This window comes from Leucoraja erinacea, chromosome 2 (genome assembly GCF_028641065.1).
Source record: "Leucoraja erinacea ecotype New England chromosome 2, Leri_hhj_1, whole genome shotgun sequence".
Classification (NCBI taxonomy): Eukaryota; Metazoa; Chordata; class Chondrichthyes; order Rajiformes; family Rajidae; genus Leucoraja; species Leucoraja erinaceus.
Genome location: NC_073378.1, coordinates 98,861,771 through 98,881,238, shown reverse-complemented (window position 1 = coordinate 98,881,238; position 19,468 = coordinate 98,861,771). Strand labels below are relative to the sequence as shown.

At 42.8% G+C, this 19,468-nt stretch overlaps 1 protein-coding gene and 1 long non-coding RNA gene across 3 annotated transcripts in view; one reads left to right on the top strand and one right to left on the bottom strand.

Moving 5' to 3' along the window:
• Positions 1 to 2,380, top strand: part of LOC129713052 (uncharacterized) — a 43,666-nt gene extending 41,286 nt beyond the window's left edge. The window contains exon 3 of the long non-coding RNA XR_008726177.1: positions 718 to 2,380. This is a non-coding gene — a long non-coding RNA (uncharacterized LOC129713052). The remainder of the gene's footprint in view (positions 1 to 717) is intronic.
• Positions 1 to 19,468, bottom strand: part of dgkb (diacylglycerol kinase, beta) — a 518,449-nt gene that overhangs the window by 6,530 nt on the left and 492,451 nt on the right. The window lies entirely within an intron of this gene.

Here is a 19,468-nt window from a genome sequence, read left to right as displayed (position 1 = left end):
GTTTTTCTGTTTACTCGGTGTATGTTTTTTTTAATGCATATTTCACTTTGTTCTTTTCCCATCCTCATTGCAACTTTATTATTAAATAATTTGAATGAAACCAATCAAGATGTAGCTGATCCAAAAACTTTATAGATTTTGTTCATGGGTGGAAAAAAATGAATAGTACAAATGTGTTTTTTGTGACCACAAAATATTAGTATTCATAACTATCTAGCCCTAATGTTTGCATATTTTTCTTCAATATGTTGGTTCTTCTGGTTACAATTGCTTTTGGTTTATTATGATAATCACCTTTAATAACTTCTGTAAGCCCAGTAAATGAACCGAAGGAAAGAAACTAAAATTAAAATGGTTGAATCCCTATACATTCCTTTTTAAAATTGGTAACATTACCAAGGATCTGCTACTCATTTTCATTTTTGTACCAATTAATGCACATGGTGCGTTAGAGAAAAAAAATCTTCGATAATAACTTTAATTTGTTTTCAAGGACAGTTGCATCAAAATGTGCTAAATCTAATCGTATTATATCACTGCAATCAGAAGTAATGAACATCAACTCTACTTGGAACATAGCAATTAAAGTATTCTTTCACACTATTAGACCAGGGACATTATTGTGTCATTGCAATTCTATAACCTGCTATGAAAATGACAGAAATGCAAAATTAAAATAAATGATTAATGGTATTTTTCCATGTTTTGTACTAATAGGTATCCCTGAGCCTTGAAATTAATAGACCTGTCAAGCTTCAGGTTGTTATAGATGGAGTGCTGAACAAAAATGGAAATTAAATATTCTTCAGACACTGCAACACGACACTTCTGAATATTTTAAATTTAATTACTAGTTACTGATTTTTTATCTTTTATCACTAATTTAAATGTTACAAATTAATTGGAATTTTGTCATAGTTATTTCTTTTATTTTGAAGAGCACTTATTTGTCCAGAATGTTAAAGCATACAGTGTAAATTACATGTCAATAATTTTGTAAACAACTATTAAGAGAATTAACGTTAGACCTATTTTCCTCTCCTTTTACGGTTCTCATTAAAATGTGAAATTCCTTTATGTGATCACTGTGTTATAAAGTAGTTTATTTAAACGGGTGGTCATTTGCAACTAATTCAAAATTTGAATCAAATATCCGACAATGCTCAGTAAGTTAGTTACTTGACATAAGGCCACACATGTCACTTAAATAAGGTTCCAGTTATATTTGGCTAAGCTTTCAAGGATTTGAGGATGGAAAAAACCCACCAAGATTCTGCTTGGGTTTGTGTCCTTTTTTTGCCTTCCACGGCAAATTTTCCTCCTTCAAATGGTCACAATCATCTTTAGGATTTATTAGCTAGCTGGAGATATAGGTCTGAACTGATAAACATGAAGTAACCCGAGCATTTTAGATCTATGCATGAATATAAAATTAACCAACTACCATTAAAATAAGCATCTAAGTTGGTAATATCCAATTTTTTGACTGAAAATCAATTATCCTTAATTAAAATGTCTTTAACTCCAAGTTAGTGACTTTTGAAAACAATCGCAGTTTCTTAAAGATGGTCCCCAAAGTTAGTTCTATGCATCTTCCGACTATCTGCCTGTGTGTCACATTAGATCCTCCCAATAACAGCACTAATTACTGACAACAGGGGTTTAATTGATAGGCCGAGCAGCTTGCCTCAGATGTAACTTTTAAAACAATTTGAGGGACTTTCGCTTACACATTCAAGCTCAAAGTTATAGTTTTCTGCAATAGAAAATGAGCCTCTATTTTACCATGCGAAAAAGTAATATCACTGTTATCTACATGTCTTGCTATGTTTAGTTGCATATTTGGGCATGCAAGAAATGACAAAGTACTAACAGCTGAATGTTACGAAATTATTATGCTTATGGCTCAAAACAGCTGCCTTTTTTTTCTTGTCTTCCACCTGCCTCTGCCTTCCAATTCGATCCTTCGCAGTCGCTCATCTGGCTCCATCTGCCCGTCATCCTTCACCTCTAAATGGTCCACTTATCACCAACTGGCTCCTGTCTCACCTTTCCCCTCTCCTTTTTAAACTAGCTCTCTCCCCTCTCTACTCCATCCTGACTCAACCGAAACGTCGATAATTATTTTTCTCTCCATCGCTGCTGCTGAACCTGCTGCATTCCTCCAGCAATTTGTTTTTCTTTCCTCTCTGTATTCCTTCAGCTTTTGACCATTACTGGACTACATATCGAGAGGCATCACTAAATTAAATCGCTATTTTTGTTTTCTTTGTAGGATCAAGGTACCCGCGTTAGTCCTAATGTTTGCAGTCACTGAAATATCAAAGTTTTCCAGTGAAATGCCTTTGCAAATGTATTTTTAACTATTATAAAGGATTTATAATGGATTGAATTTCATTGAGAATGGACTTAAACAAAAAAAAAATGATTGTGACAAAAATAAAACACTTATGGCGGGTTTATTTTGAGCATTCTGCAATGACCACTGAGTGTGCTGCTCTTATGGGACATGTAACATGCCCTTTGAATTTGTTATTAATTCTCTCAAATTGTCACAGGACTCAACTTTCACATTTGAGCCAATCATTCACTTGCTAACATTTATGGATTACCTAGACAGTTTCAGGTAAACCCTACATAACTATTATATTATTCTCAGCTGCAAAATTGCTGGCAGTGAACTGAATTATTGCTCCATTATCTCACATATATTATTAGGACTTTTCCATGCCTAAATACAGGTAGTTTATCTTTGCTCACGAGTGCTCACACATCATTTCATATATTTAATCTGCAGTCCTGGATTAGTTCACCCTCATCTTGTCATCCTCGATTGCCTTGTATCTAAGAGTTGTGAAGTGAAAGCAACAGTATTGTCTGTACTATCTCCTCAAGTCAATGAACCACGTCAAGAGGAAATCTTAAATATGAGGAATAACAATGTGATGGGTAAGATCATTAGGGTTGTGTAAGAATAGAAAAGGGGAGCAGCGGCCTCTGCAGTCTGTCCGCGGTTTATTATTTTCTGTCTGTGTTTTAACGTAGTTTTTGTTATTTTTTTGTTTGTGTGTGTGTGTGGGTGTGGGGGGGGGGGGGGGGGGGGGGGGGACTTTTTAAATCTCTCCCTGCACTGGAGACCCGACCTTTTTTCGTCGGGTTTCCGTTGTCGTTGGGGCCGCAACGAGGAGCGGCCTCCAACAGGAAGAAGCCAGGGACTCTGGTGCTACGACTCACCGTCGCCGTCGCGGGGCTGGCCGAGTCCGGAGCGGGTGGAGCGGTGGAGGAGCGCTGCTGCTGCTGCTGCTGCTGCTGCTGCTACTGGAGAGTCGGAGGCTCCAACGGCAGGTCTGTGGACGGTGGGACCGGGAGCCCGTGGCTCCCTGGAGGGAGACCGCTTTTCAGGGCTCTCGCAACGGCGACTTCCCCCGTCCGAGTTGCGGGGTCGAAGAGCTCCTGGAGCGGGGCCTTTACAGCACCACCCCGCGAGGCTTGGAATGGCCTCGGGACTCTGCGAGCGCACGCCGGGGGCTCTAACACCAAGACCCGGTGTGCGACCTCGCACCACCCGGCGTGGCTTTAATGGCCGCGGGACAATCGCCATCGCCAGCCGGGGGCTTTGACTTTGACTCTGACCATGGGGGGGGGAGAGTGCAGTGGAGAGATAAGTGTTTTTGGCCTTCCATCACAATGATGTGATGGATGTTTATGTAAATTATGTTGTGTTGTTGTGTCTTGGGTCTATTTGTTTGTAATGTATGGCTGCAGAAACGGCATTTCGTTTGGACCTCAAGGGGTCCAAATGACAATTAAATGTATCTTGTATCTTGTATCTTGTACACTTTAAAACTGGACAAATTAAAATCATAGCAGCATAATAAATAGCACTATTTAGATTAAGTGTAAAACAAATAAAATCAAAGGACTGATGAAAAATCCAGATGATAAAAAAAGGTTATTAAACAATTATAATTCTAACATGAAAATTAGGAAATGTATCAAATATTATAGTTTGATGGAGCAATAAGATGAATGGATAAAATTTGAAATTTATATAAGAAAAGGCACAGGGTACTACTAATTGGCAATTAATGGAAATAGAAGCACAGATAGATATAGCGCTGCTTATTTTTCTGAATGCTTGGTCAGAACCCCATCAGATTTATGGAGAATAAATTCAATTGTAATTGTGGACAAGGTATGCACAAGTAAGCAGAGGTATACTTTTAGAAATCATGAACTTAAGGTGAATAACATAAAGCAGTCTTCTATTCTATACTTCCATTTCTTAGTACAAATATAATACAGCAAAAGCAATGTAGTTCAGCAGCTGAAGATATCTGAAGATGAATTGCAAGCTTTTCTATGTATTTCTTTGATTTCTCATTGGTTTTGTCTGTCTGGTTTCCTGAACCACACCCTACCTGCACAGTAGATGACATACCAAGCTATGGCCCAAGCCCAGCTCTTCCCGTACAGTAATAACACTGGGACCTTCACAACAATGTGGAAAGGTACCTAGGAATGTACTGGCCACAAAAGGCAGGAGTGATGTAATCCAGCTCATTACTGACCAATTAATATATCTTCACATAAAGGTGGAGAGGAAGGTGGTATTTAAGCAAATGGCACTGAATTGTTCAGACACTCAATTGGCATTTTCTCTTGAAGCACAAAGCTTCAGACCTCATCAGAGTCTTCGTACAAACATGAACCAAAGATGTAAATTCCAGAGGGTAGGTACATATGACCAAGTGTGGCACCATAATGCTGTGATAAAAGTGGCTGATGAATTCAATATGAATTAATTCAATGTGAAATCTCTAATTTTAGGTTTCTAAACGCAAAGATCCCCCCCCCCCCCCCCCCCAACCCCAAAACACCCCCATCCATGTTCTTAACAGATGCTGCCCGCCTGAGTTACTCCAGCACCTCATGTCTCATTTTGGCTACAAGTGTATGTCAGAAACAAGGCTCTCTGATGTAGTCATTCATCTTTCCACCATCTACCAGATGCCATTCAGGAGCATGAGAGTTTGGTTATGACACATATCTATTCCTGCCTTAGTAAGGAACTGGACCTGCTGCAATTGGCTTTGAGCCACAAACAGATTAATGGGATCCAATCTTGCTGGCTACACTGCAATGACCCACTTGGACAATAAGAACACTTATAACAATATGATGGCTATTGTTCATTGACTACTGTTCAGCGTTCAACACCATTATCCCCTCCAAACTTAAACCCCCTTTTCACGGTGCGACTTGACGCAAGAGGTAACCAGAGTTTGACATCGTGGGAACCTCGTGCGGTAACAATACGGCATTCGTGGACCACCGTGGCGCTAACGGCAGGTAATCGTGTACCTTGGGTACTCGGGAGAAAATTCAAACATGTTTGAATTTGTCCAAGAGTGTCTTGTGCACTTGTGGTTGAGCATTGCAACATTTTATGAACGAAGTGTCCCGTGCGATATCGGTAGTAACTCTTGCGGTCACCGTGGGAACTCCTGCCAACGGTGAACCCGGAAGTTGGATAGAGTGAATCCAGCCAGTTTGCTATTTACATACAAATCTAATAAAACTAGCTAAGCATTTCATTAATGTCAGTGTGTCTCTTTTTGTCTGAAAGATGGGGGTGTCTTCATTTACTGGCGGTGGGTGTCTGTCACTGAAACAGGCAGGTAAGATTTCGCATCCACCTTGTGTGTGCGTCTCTCTCTCTCTCTCTCTCTCCCTCCCTCTCACACAGGCGTGAATGGATGAACTCCGCGGGCCAGACAGCATTTACGGAGGGAAATGGACAGACGACCCATTCTTCAGGCTGCCTTATGTCTCCCCCCCCCCCCCCCCCCAACTCCCACCCACACACGCGAATGCAGGAGAAACTCCGCGGGTGCAGCAGCATCTATGGAACAAAGGAAATAGACAACGTTTCGGCCCCCCGGCCCCCGTTGTTTTTCTCCGGCATTTGTGTGGGTGTGGGGGGAGTTAGGGTGGGGGGGGGGGGAGAGACATAAGGCAGCCTGAAGAATGGGTCGCTGTCCATTTCTCTCCGTAGATGCTGCCTGGCCCGCGGAGTTCATCCATTCATGCCTGTGTGAGAGAGAGGGAGGGAGGGAGAGAGAGGGAGAGAGAGAGAGAGAGAGAGAGAGAGAGAGTGAGGCAGTCCTGGTCAGTCCTTTGAAGATAGACACCAGTTGCTTGGGGCAACTCAGCGGGACGGGAAGCATCTCTGGAGAGAAGGAACGTAAATGCTGCCTGGCCCGCGGAGTTCATCCATTCATGCCTGTGTGAGAGTGAGAGAGGGAGGGGGGGGGAGAGAGAGAGAGAGAGAGAGAGAGAGAGGTAGTCCTGGTCAGTCCTTTGAAGATAGACACCAGTTGCTTGGAGCAACTCAGCGGGACAGGCAGCATCTCTGGAGAGAAGGAACGGGTGGCGTTTCGGGCTGAAAGTTTCTTCAGACTGAAAGTTTCACCTCTCAGTAGATCATAAAATAACACAATAATCACGGTCAATGTGAGATACAGTCTTTATTCATATTTGACAAAATAAAAAGACGACTTCTTGCACATATTGAGAGAAGGTGCATCACACCAAACAACATTTGTCTAAAAAAACAGATTATTCTTCAGCTCATTAAAGAGCTCGGGTGAAAAAAACGAATAGAGTGTGTGACAACAAAGTAACATCATTTGTGCCACGTGATTAACTACACTACAGTCCACGATGTTCATTCGGGAAAGATCGGGAGACGGACAAGTCACTCGCACAAATGACAGAATTGCCGAGTACCGTGGGAACTCTTTACTCTACCCCCGTTATATCGTGTGATATCGTGCTAGACCACGACCACTCCACTCTGGCTACATCTTGCGTCAAGTCGCCCCGTGAAAACTAGCCATTAGCATTAAACTCAAGAGGACTGGGTCTCAGCTCATGCCTAGGTAATTGAATCATTGACTTCCTCATCGGCAGTTCACAATCAATATTTATTGGCAACAACTCCTCCTCCTCAATAACTATCAAAATGAACGCCACAAAGCTGTGTGCTGAGTTCTCTGCTCCATTCCCTCTTAACTCATGGAGCCTGAATCAGCTCTACTGCCACCTTTAAATTTGCCGACGACACCCCAACTGATGGACGAATATCAGGTAACAACGAGTCAGCGTTCAGGAGGAAGAATGAAAATCTGACTGAATGGTACCAGAACAACAATCGTGCTCTCACTGTGAGCAGGACCAGGAATCCACAAAGCTATCTTCACTGAGGGGATGGCAGTGGAAATCCGTCCTGAGCAAAGCTCTTCGATGCAATCACAGAGAAAGTTTATCTCTACTTCCTTAGAAAATTGAGGAGATTTGATTTTTCTGTCAAACCTCTACAGGTGGCCAGTAACAAACATACTTACTGGTTGCATGCTGACTTGGTCCAGCAATTTGAATGCCCAGGAATGAAGTAGAATATAGAGAGTGGTAGACATTGCCAGGTCCATCACTCATCGAAGGGATCTATAGAAGGCGCTGCTTCAAAAAGGAAGCCAATATCAATGAAAGACCACACCACGCCCACATTTCGCTACTATCATCGGGAAAAAGGTAAAGGAGCGTCAAAACCATGAGCACCAGGTTTGAGTATAGTTTCTGGTCCAGCAACCATTATATTCTTGAACACCACACAACACTAACATCAGCAACAATGAACTTCGATAACTGTGTTTTTGTATGCATTACGGACTTCCAGTTCACACTATTATGGTTACCTGGTTTTATGGTTATTAATTTGTTGCATTATTGATTATTATATGTCAAGTCAAGTTTATTTGTCACATACACATACGAGATGTGCAGTGAAATGAAAGTGGCAATGCTCGCGGACTTTTGTGCAAAAAGACAAACAACCTATAAACAATCATAACACACATATACCTTTATATAATAAATAATGGAAGGAAAAACGTTCAGTAGAGTTAGTCCCTGGTGAGATAGGTATTTACAGTCCGAATGGCCTCTGGGAAGAAACTCCTTCTCAACCTCTCTGTTCTCACCGCATGGCAACGGAGGCGTTTGCCTGACCGTAGCAGCTGGAACAGTCCGTTGCAGGGGTGGAAGGGGTCTCTCATGATATTGTTGGCTCTGGAGTTGCACCTCCTGATGTATAGTTCTTGCAGGGGGGCAAGTGAAGTTCCCATAGTGCGTTCGGCCGAATGCACTACTCTCTGCAGAGCCTTCTTGTCCTTGGCAGAGCAATTCCCAAACCAGATGGTAATGTTCCCGGACAAAGATGCTTTCCACCGCCGCTGCGTAGAAGCACTGGAGGATCTTCGGAGACACTCTGAATTTCCTCAATTGCCTGAGGTGGTAAAGGCGCTGCCTTGCCTTACTCACGAGTGCTGAGGCGTGTGATGCCCATGTCATATCCTCGGAGATGTGGACTCCCAGATATTTAAAACAGTTCACCCTATCCACAGGATCCCCATTTATCCTCAATGGAGTGTACATCCTCGGATGATGTGCCCTCCTAAAGTCCATGATCAGCTCCTTCGTTTTTTTGATGTTCAAGAGGAGGCTGTTATCCTGGCACCAGAGTGCTAGATCAGCCACCTCCTCCCGGTAGGCCTTCTCATCGTTGTCTGAGATCAGGCCCACCACCACAGTGTCATCAGCAAACTTAATTATTGAGTTGGAGCTGAACCTAGCCACACAGTCATGTGTGTACAGGGAGTACAATAGGGGGCTGAGGATGCAACCCTGGGGCGATACTGTGCTCAGGGTGAGGGACTTCGATGTATTCCCTCCCATCTTGACTACCTGGGGCCTGGCGGTGAGAAAGTCCAGGACCCAGGTACACAGGGAGGTGTTGAGCCCCAATTCCATTAGCTTCCCGGCCAGTCTGGTGGGGACTATCGTGTTGAAGGCTGAACTGTAGTCTATGAACATTATATATATATATATTTATCTGTGTCTTATTGCATTTATGAAAGCTGCAGCAAGTTAGAATTTCATGGTTCTGTTGCCACTACATATGACAATACGAGTCTTGACTCTTGAAAGAACAGTCTCTATTTACAGGTAAGAGTGCAGCTTGAACAATTCTCAGAAAGCACAACATCATCCAGGGCAAAACAGCCCGCTTGATTGGCACCCTATGCTGTATACTCATTCCTTCGATTGACAAACACGGCGCTGCATAAAAGCACTGCGGTCATCTATCCAAGCCACTCCGACAGTATTCCTGACCTCTCACCCTGAAGAACAAAGGCAAGGAGCACATGGGAACACACCAATGTGGGTTTCTCTCCTAATCGCACACCTGACTTGGGAATATATTAGAACACTGGGTCTAAATCTTGGAATTTCCTGTACAATAACATTGTGGGAGTAGACATAATGCTGGAGAAAATCTGAAGAAGGGTCTCGACCAGAAACGTCGCCAATTCCTTCTCTCCATAGATGCTGCCTCACCCGCTGAGTTTCTCCAGCATTTTTTGTCTACCTTCGATTTTTCCAGCATCTGCAGTTCTTCCTTAAACATTGTGGGAGTGTACCTTTATCTGAAGACTTGTAGTTCACGAAAGTAACTGAACACCACCCTCTCAAGGGCAACTATGGATGGTCAATAAATGCCAAACTTGCCTGTCACAATCCTGAAAAACAAAATCTTGTGAGGGAAGAAACCGTAGATGCTGGTTTTAACCGAAGATAGACACAAAATGCTGGAATAACTCAGTGGGGCAGGCAGCATCTCTGGAGAAAAGGAATGAGTGTCGTTTCGGGTCGAGACCTTTCTTCACTCAAAACTCAGTATCCCTTCCCTCTCTCTGATCACTATCCAGTGCCTTCAAGGTCTCGGCCCACAACGTCAAAAGTAATCTGGTGCTAGTTAATACAAAGACCAGTCATTTTATTTTGCATTCAAATTTTTATGCTTCGAACTTCAGCTTCCTTTATGCGGGGAATATTTTAGAATGATCATATACGGCTATTTAATTTGTTTCCCAGTGGTGAAATATATATATGTGTGTGTGTGTGTGTGCGCATGTGTGAGTCTGTGCATGTGTCCGCATGTTGGAAGAAGGCATGATACCACAGAGCATTAATGCAACACATTTCTACTGGACAAGATACAGACGATTACACAAATAGCAACCTAACAGGGCAAACACTCCAGAAAATCTCAGGAAAGTGACGCTGAGGTGAAAGTACAGTCATGTTCTTACTGAATAACAGAGCAGGTAAAAAAATTAATGAAACAAGATGAACCCAAGCCTCCTCAGGTCGAGGAATTTGGACGTGAAGCCCAACAGGATTGCAGACAACCACTGAGACACAAGTTGAAAGGCAAACTGATTACAGACTTGTATAATGTCAGATATGATCACATCCAAAATGACATCTGTAATAACCAGAATACCTCACGTACATTAGATCCACAATCCACCAGAGCACCTCATTAACCATTTAAATAAATCCAAAATTCAGCACAATATTAAGCTTGGAAAATTGTTCATGTCATGAATATGTACAAGGTCGTTTCCTGGGTGGAGAAGGCAGTACAGTGAGAAAGATTTTCATGGAATAGGCCAAAATGACAAGATTGATAAGCTTCTGGAATCCGAGAATCAAATGATATAGGTTATGAAGGGGGGGGATGGTGAGGTAAACTAATGTGAAGGATCAGCATTGATATTTTTACATAAAACCGTTGGCTGCAGGGAAATCCCCTCCTGCTTATGTTATTCCTGGCAACAAAAAAAATCTTGTAAATTAAAAAACTGAAAGGTGATAAAGTTGACCACTGTGGAGTCCTCGTGCGATTTCTCATTTCTTCTGTATCTCAGTTATACTGACAATCAACGGCATCTTCTAACTTTCCAAATAGAGTCACTCGTGTTTGTAGGGCAAGTCACACAGAATTATCTAATGCTTCAGCAGACAAAGACATATACACTAAAAAGTAAGAGTCGGAGAGTTGAAGAAAACACAAAATTAGGCTAATTGACAAGTCAAATTAGCAACAACAAACCCAGACAGATTCGGAATGAAGAGGGCACGAGATACGCTCTTCTCTACTAAGTTTACCTCATGTAACCCAAAGGCTACAGTAGAAGGTAGGAGAATGAGGTTAAGAGGGAAAAATAGATCAGCCATGATCGAATGGTGTAACAAACTCAGTGGGCTGAATGGCCTAATTTTCCCTGATGTCTTATGTCATGCCACATATTACTCAAATACTGCATCTAAAAATATAATTTCCTGAACTAAATCCATCTAATTTACATTTGAACTAATTTGCACTGAAAAGGAAGCTCGTCAAACACCTGAATGAGAAAGTAGTGGAAGGACCGGCAGATCGAGTAAAAACAAAATAGTAGGGGAGAAGACACATTTGGACACAAATGCATACACGATTGGGCTGAAAGGCCTCTTTCTGCAGAGTTCATTCAGTAAAATTCTATGTAATTACTACTAACTACTTCCAGCACTCCTCCAGGGAGCACCAAGCCTCCTTCCTCAATGGTGTCACAATAGTCCCAAACCTACATCACTCTGCTGGATCTGTCGAGAAGTTTCTGCTGATCTGCTGGCTGCAGCTTGCCCTTCATAGGAATTATGTGAATCGTCTCCTGCTGTAGAATACTTGTTCCTTTCTGGCACTGATTGAGCTCTGTGACAGCTGCTGGGGATCTTTTATTTTTGCTTTATGGAGAATCCACGGGGAAAATTACATATAAATAGCTTGGCTCTTCAGATATAGTTTATTTCTCACATGTGTGGAAATTCATACATTAAGTTGATATTTTGTGTTCTGGAGCATGTCACTGAGCTGTTGGAGTTAATATTGTATGGTAGTTTCACATTTTTTAAATATAGGTGATGTTTTGGACGATTTGGGAATTACCACATACAGTTGCCCTTTGCTTTGATGGTCATGGCTGCAGATTATCCAACGTTTAACCAATTAATTGGATTTATTCCATCCCTCAAATCTAATTTTATCATTAAGAATACTTCTATCACATTCTAAAAATCTCTGTTTATTACAGAAATGCATAAGTTTCTGAATCTGGTTCCAGTCTTAAAAGTGGTTCAACCCCAGCTAAAACTCAGAATATAGAATGCTGGAATATCTCAGCGGGACAGGCAGCATCTCTGGAGAGAAGGAATGGGCGATGTTTTGGGTCGAGACCCTTCTTCAAACTCAAAACCCAGAATCCCTCTGTGCCTCCAAGACCTGCTGCAGCAACTTAAATTTACACTTTTGTTTCCACCTGCAGTATTAAATAAACGGACTCTAGTATTTGGTTGCAGTTTTGCCTTAGTACAATCCATTCTTCAGATTTCTAGGGCCAAAGTTTGTTGGGGGAAAATTTGTAAAAATGCATACACAATTGGGCTGAAAGAATACACTTTATCAAAAAATGGCACTTTTTTCATGAACTGTTTAATAAAATACAATAAAATAATTTTGATAGAAGCTAATGAAAATTGTATCACACAAGGTCACTAATCTGTTAAAGAGTCAAATTAGTGATGGTGTAAAAAAAGTTGAAATATCAAGTAATTACTTTGTCTCATTTTCACAGAATAGTGGCCATCAAAATTGTAGTACAGGATGGGATGGGTGGTAGATGTTAAAATAGAGTCAACAACCAAATCACAATGATCCTTAATTAAGACTTTGTCCATAAATTCCCCAAACTCTTGAAAAGGAAAAAACTAATATCAAAGGCCACATTGTAAGGAAGCAAATAAAAGTAAACCAGGAAGTAGAAGGAAACAAGTGACAATGTTACTTCAATACATTGCCAATGTTTTTCTCTTCTTCTTGCCAATGAAACATAATCCAAAGGAATAGTTAGATCTCAAGCCGGGTGTTGAGCAACCAGGTTGGTAAACCAATGTTTATGATTGGAGATTAAATGTTATCATTTGGAATATTTTCGTCATTACGGAGTAAAGGAGTTTAAAGGCAGATTTTATTTGGCTAAACAACTTTATTTTCCAGTGATAACAAGAAATTCACTACATATTCACTACAGTAAAAGCTTCTTTCGATATGTTAAGGGAAAAAGAGTAGCAAAGTCAAATGTGGGTCCCTTGAAGGCAGACATGGGTTAAATTATTATGGGCAACAAGGAAATGGCAGAAGAGTTGAACAAATACTTCGGATCCGTCTTCACTAAGGAAGACACAAACAATCTCCCAGATGTACTGGAGGACAGAGGCTCTAAGGGGGTAGAGGAACTGATAGAAATTTTCATTAGGCGAGAAATAGTATTGGGTAGGCTAATGGGACTGAAGGATGATAAATCCCCTGGGCCTGATGGTCTGCATCCCAGGGTCCTCAGGGAGGTGGCTCTAGAAATAGTGGACGCATTGGTGATTATTTTCCAATGTTCGATCGATTCAGGATCAGTTCCTGTGGATTGGAGGGTAGCTAATGTTATCCCACTTTTCAAGAAAGGAGCGAGAGAGAAAACGGGGAATTACAGACCAGTTAGCCTGACTTCGGTGGTGGGAAAGATACTGGAGTCAATTATTAAAGAGGTAATAATGGGGTATTTGGATAGCAGTAAAAGGATTAGTCCAAGTCAACATGGATTTATGAAAGGGAAATCATGCTTGACTAATCTTCTGGAATTTTTTGAGGATGTGACAAGTAAAATGGATGAAGGGGTGCCAGTGGATGTAGTGTATCTAGACTTTCAGAAAGCCTTTGATAAGGTCCCGCACGGGAGACTGGTGACTAAAATTAGAGCACATGGTATTGGGGGTAGGGTGTTGACATGAATAGAAAATTGGTTGGCAGACAGGACGCAAAGAGTAGGAGTGAACGGGTCCTTTTCAGAATGGCAGGCAGTGGCGAGTGGAGCGCCGCAAGGTTCGGTGTTGGGGCCGCAACTGTTTACCATATATATTAATGATTTGGAAGAGGGAATTAGGAGCAACACTAGCAAGTTTGCAGATGACACAAAGCTGGGTGGCAGTGTGAACTGTGAAGAGGATGTTAGGAGGTTGGTGACCTGGACAGGTTGAGTGAGTGGCCAGTTGTGTGGCAGATGCAGTATAATATAAATAAATGTGAGGTTATCCACTTTGGCGGCAAAAATAAGGGGCCAGATTATTATCTCAATGGGGTTAGGTTAGACAAGGGGGAGGTGCAGCGAGACCTGGGCGTCCTTATACACCGGTCACTGAAAGTTGGCTTACAGGTACAGCAAGCAGTGAAGAAAGCTAATGGGATGTTGGCCTTCATAACAAGAGGATTTCAGTATAGGAGTAAAGAGGTTCTTCTTCAGTTGTATAGGGTTCTGGTGAGACCACTTTGGAGTATTGTGTCCAGTTTTGGTCTCCGAATTTGAGGAAGAACATCCTTGTGATTGAGGCAGTGCAGCGTAGGTTCACGAGATTGATCCCTGGGATGGCAGAACTGTCATATGAGGAAAGATTGAAAAGACTAGGCATGTATTTACTGGAGTTTAGGATGAGGGGGGTCTTATAGAAACATATACAATTATAAAAGGACTGGACCAGGTAGATGCAGGAACATTTTTCCCAATGTTGGGCAAGTCCAGAACCAGGGGCCACGGTCTTAGAATAAAGGGGAAACCATTTAGGACTGAGGTGAGAAAAAACTTTTACACCCAGAGAGTTGTGAATTTGTAGAATTCCCTGCCACAGAGGGCAGTGGAGGCTAAGTCACTGGATGGATATAAGAAAGAGTTAGATAGAGCTCTAGGGGCTAGTGGAGTCAAGGGATATGGGGAGAAGGCAGGCACGGGTTATTGATTAGGGACGATCAGCCATGATCATAATGAATGGTGGTGTTAGCACGAAGGGGCGAATGGCCTCCTCCTGCACCTATTTTTTTAAAATGTTTCTATAATGAACAGCAAATTGACACAAAAGTGATACATGACTAAGATATTGAGCTGCATTCTATAGTCAACACCCAAAGAATATGGTTCTTTCTGTTCATTACGCTGGGAAATGTTATCAAGGAGAAGTAGCACAGCTGGTAGAGCTGCTGCCTCACAGCACCAGACCTGGGTCCGAACCTGGGCTTATTTAGAGATACAGTGCGGAAACAGGCCCTTCAGCCCACCAGGTCTACGCCGACCAGCGATCCCTGCACATGAACACTATACTACACCCACTAGGGACAATTTTTACATTGACCAAGCCAATTAACCTACAAACCTGTACGTCTTTGGAGCGTGAGAAGATACCGAAAATCTCTGATAAAGCCAAAGCACATCACGGGGAGAACATTCAAACTCCATATAGACAGCACCCGTAGTTAGGATCGAACCTGGGTTTCCGGCACTTCATTCGCTGTAAGGCAGCAACTCTACCGCTGCACCACCATGATGGCAGATCTTGGGTGTTGTCTGTGTGGAGTTTGCATATTCACCCTGTGACCATGTGGGTTTCCTGCAGGTGCTCGGGTTTCCTCCCAAATCCCAAAGACGTATGGGTTTGTAGGTTATGGCTTCTGTAAATTGCCCCTATTGTGTAGGGAGTGGATGAGAAAGTGGAATAACATAAAACTAGTGTGAACAGGCGATTGATGGCAGGCATGGACTCAGTGGGCCGAAAGGCCTGTTTCCGTGCTGTATCTTTCAACTAAAAGGATGAGATTGCTTGGTACTGAGGTTGAAGGAAGTGATTGGTAGAGTTATCCATGAGAAAAGTACATGAGTGAGCAGCACAAAACTTGGATTTAAAATCAGATGCCAACAGAGAAAGGATAAAATGAGATGCTCAATGGAGAATATATGCCAGAGAAGCCTCGTTGTGGGAAGTAGACTGGACCATGCTGTAATTTAAACCGAAAAGGACCCCAAACCCACAGTCTGAGTGAGACAAGTGGTGAAGACAAGGATCAACACCTCACGTAGAGGGAAAGTGTCATCATCCATCAGTTAGATTTCTGTCACGGCAATTAAAGCAACCAAGGATGTCAATGGATGGCCAGGTTCTCGTTCTGTAGTGAATGACACATGGGGAGAGGTGTAGGGGTAAGAGAGAAAGAAGTACCTGATTCCCACAACCTCCGATTCTCATTCAAGCAACAAAATATAATCTCAGCCTTGAAACTACTTTGTGGCTGAGCATCGATAGCTCCCTCGGATAGGAAATTCTAAAGACTAGGCCTCTCTGAAAGTAGAAATTCCTCCTAATCAATCTTTTATGGGAACACCTTATCTCAAAACCATGCCTGCCCTCCCCCAGATCTAGATTCTTCCAACAAGAAAACATCCAATAAATGCCTATCCAGTTCATAATAATCTTACAAGATTTACAATGATTGCCTCATATTTTCCAAAATCCAGACACCTGATTGCTTGGTACTGAGGTTGAAGGAAGAGATTGGTAGAGCTACCCTGAGGGTAATTCTGCTCACTTTTTCCTGCAGAACAATTCATTCACCATAGGGGTCAATCTTGTAAACCTTTGCCACATTATTTTTAAAACAAGAGTGTTCTTTCAATATGTGCAGCAAAACTCCACAAGGAGTCCCACTAAAACTCGTGATAGATACAAAATGCTGGAGTAACTCAGCGGGACAGGCAGCATCTCTGGAGAGAAGGAATGGGTGACGTTTCGGGTGGAGACCCTTCTTACCGGAAGAGCCGGCGCTGCTCAAGCAGCTTTGGCTCGCCTGCAATCCATCTGCCTTTTTCTTTTTTTTCCTTTTGTATGTTTTAGTTTATTTTTAGTTATGTATGTGTGGGGGTGTGAGAAACTTGTTTTAGTCTCTTCCTTTCGGGGGATGCAACCTTTTTCTTTGTCGTATCTCCCTCTCCGTCTCCGTCTGCGCTGAGGCCTAATCGCGGAGCTGGTGGCCTCCAACGGAACCTCGTGGCTCCGGAGGCAGAGCCAGGACTTACCATCGCGAAGCTGGCCGACTTCGGGGCTGTGGTGGCGCTGCAGCGGCAGCCCGACTTCGGTGCCTTGGAGGCTTCGGCCTCGGACCCAGTGGACGACAACATCGGGAGCTCGCAGGTCCCAGGTTGGTGACCGATTCTCCAGAGCTCCCACAACAACAGCTTTGTCCGCTGGACTGAAGGGTGGCAGCTTCGTCCGCCCCGGGCCGTGGAGTTTGAACCGGTCCGTTCGCGGAGCTCGGATTCGGCCGCAGGACTTACCATCACCCGGTGGGGGGCCCAACATCAAAAGCCTGGATCGCCTCAATGCAGAGGGAGAACAAGGAGGGAAGAGACAAGGACTTTAAGACTTTTGCCTTCCATCACAGTGAGGAGGTGCCTGGTAGACTCATTGTGGTGGATGTTAAACTGTGTTCATTGTGTGTTCTGTTATTTTATTCTCTGTCGTGACTGCAAGGCACGTAATTTCGTTCAAACCAAAAGTTTGAATGACAATAAAGGATACTTTATACTTATACTTTATACTTATACTTTTTGTTAGTTGCAGCATGAATTCCATTCTCTTTTTCCCCCCTCACCCTTTCAACAAAAGTGAGATCGCCTAGAACATATTGACAATGTACTGGCAGGTCTAAATTAGGCCACTGCTAGAATATTATGGTTTATTTTATATCTTAGAAAATATATAAAATAGCTTTAAAAAAAAAAAATCAGGATAATGGAAGATCATAAGTGATGGGAGAAGCATTAGGCGATTCAGCCCATCAAGTCTACTCCGCCATTTAATCATGGCTCATCTATCTCTCCCTCCTAACCTCATTCTCCTGCCTTCTCCCCATAACCTCTGACACCTGTTCTAATCAAGAAACCCTGAGGAAGTCCTGAGGCATTGGACTTTTTCTACTGGTACTTGAAGTATGGGGTGATCTGACAGAGATAGCAAGACACTGATAAAGGAGCTGTGATAAATTGTTTCCATTGTTTGTAGAGATAGTTACATTAGGACACATTTTGAAGATAATAAGTTAGAAAATTACACGGAAGGCAAAAAATGATTTTTACACATAGTGGATTGAATGTAGTCTCCCCAACGACTAGCCAGTGGGAAAGAAGGCCAGAGGTTTACTTTTTGGAAATGATTAGTTGCTTCAAAAGGTCAAATTTTAATGGGAGTGAGGACGAGGCAGTGTGTATTTAATTGCAGAACAGGTTTTGGTTCTATTTAGGATCCTAAATTCTGTCTTGTCAGCTGACATGCATCTCCTCCTTAACAGCTTCAGATTTTTGTTGCCTCGAGTAATTTCATGTTAGATCCTGTTTATTGAATGTTTGATTGCAAGATACAGCATGGAAACAAGCCCTTCAGCCCACAGTGTCCATGCATCACCCATTCATACTAGTTATATGTCATTTCACTTACTCATTCCCTCCCCACATATTCTTGGCAAATTACAGAAGCCAATTAGCTACTAACCTGCACGTTTTGGTATGTAGAAAAAACTGCCCGTGACACACACACACACGCGCGCACGCACACACGCACACACACACGCGCACACACACACACAGCCCTTGAGGTCAGGATCAAACTCAGGTCTCTGGCACTGTGAGACAGCAGCTCTACCAGCTGACCCATTGGGCCACAACTTATGCCATTTCAATGTTCGAATTTCTGCTCTTTTATATTTTGGGCTTGGAATTGCAGGAGTGATAGAGAATGCAAAGTGAGATCCCGGGGATCGCAGGCTTCGGGTGGCATTGCTGCTGTGACTGGGGAGTTAATAGACAGATTGGGAGAAGCCCCGAAGAGGTGCGAGTAACAGCAGCAGTCGGTAAGTGGTCTCTCCATTGAAGAGCAGCTGACAAGTGGAGTGGGAGAACAACGGTCAGGAGGAGAAGGAAGAGGCACAGGGATGATGTGAGTGATAGGATGGGAAGTAAATGGGAAAGTAACCAAAGGAGTGGTGGGGACTGGGGAAAGCTATGAAGGGAAGAGGTTTAGAAGTCTGAAGGGGTAGTTCTGAAAGAGGGACTGGATCAGGGTGGGAATTGTGAGGAGAGGTTGTTGAGGAGAAGTGTGTTATTGTGTCTAGGTCCTTACATGTGTTTGTACAGTGTCTTACAGCATGGAATTAAACCCCTCGGCCTTATGTACTGACCACCAAGCATCTATTGACAAAATGTAATCTTCTGCAATGCTATTGGAACTTCCCTAAAATCCTACCATCTGATCACACTGAGGACAATTCTCAGAAGCAAATTAACTTCCCAATCAGCACATCTTTTAGCAAATGAGAGGAAAGCAGGGTACACAGGAGAAACCTATATAGCTACAGAGAAATCAAGCAAACTCTATACAGGCAGCATTCAAGGTCAGGATTTAATTTGAGTCACTGGAGCTGTAAGATAACAGCATTAACCACTGGGACACAGTGCACATGTATGTTAAGTCTTTGCATTATAGCGTGGTCATCGTCAATAGAATAGCACCCCCAATCCAGGTGAGCCTCCAGGCTGCTGCAGGGCCTCCTACATAACCCTCGGCTGGCTTGCCCTGTGAACTGACGTCCCTCTCC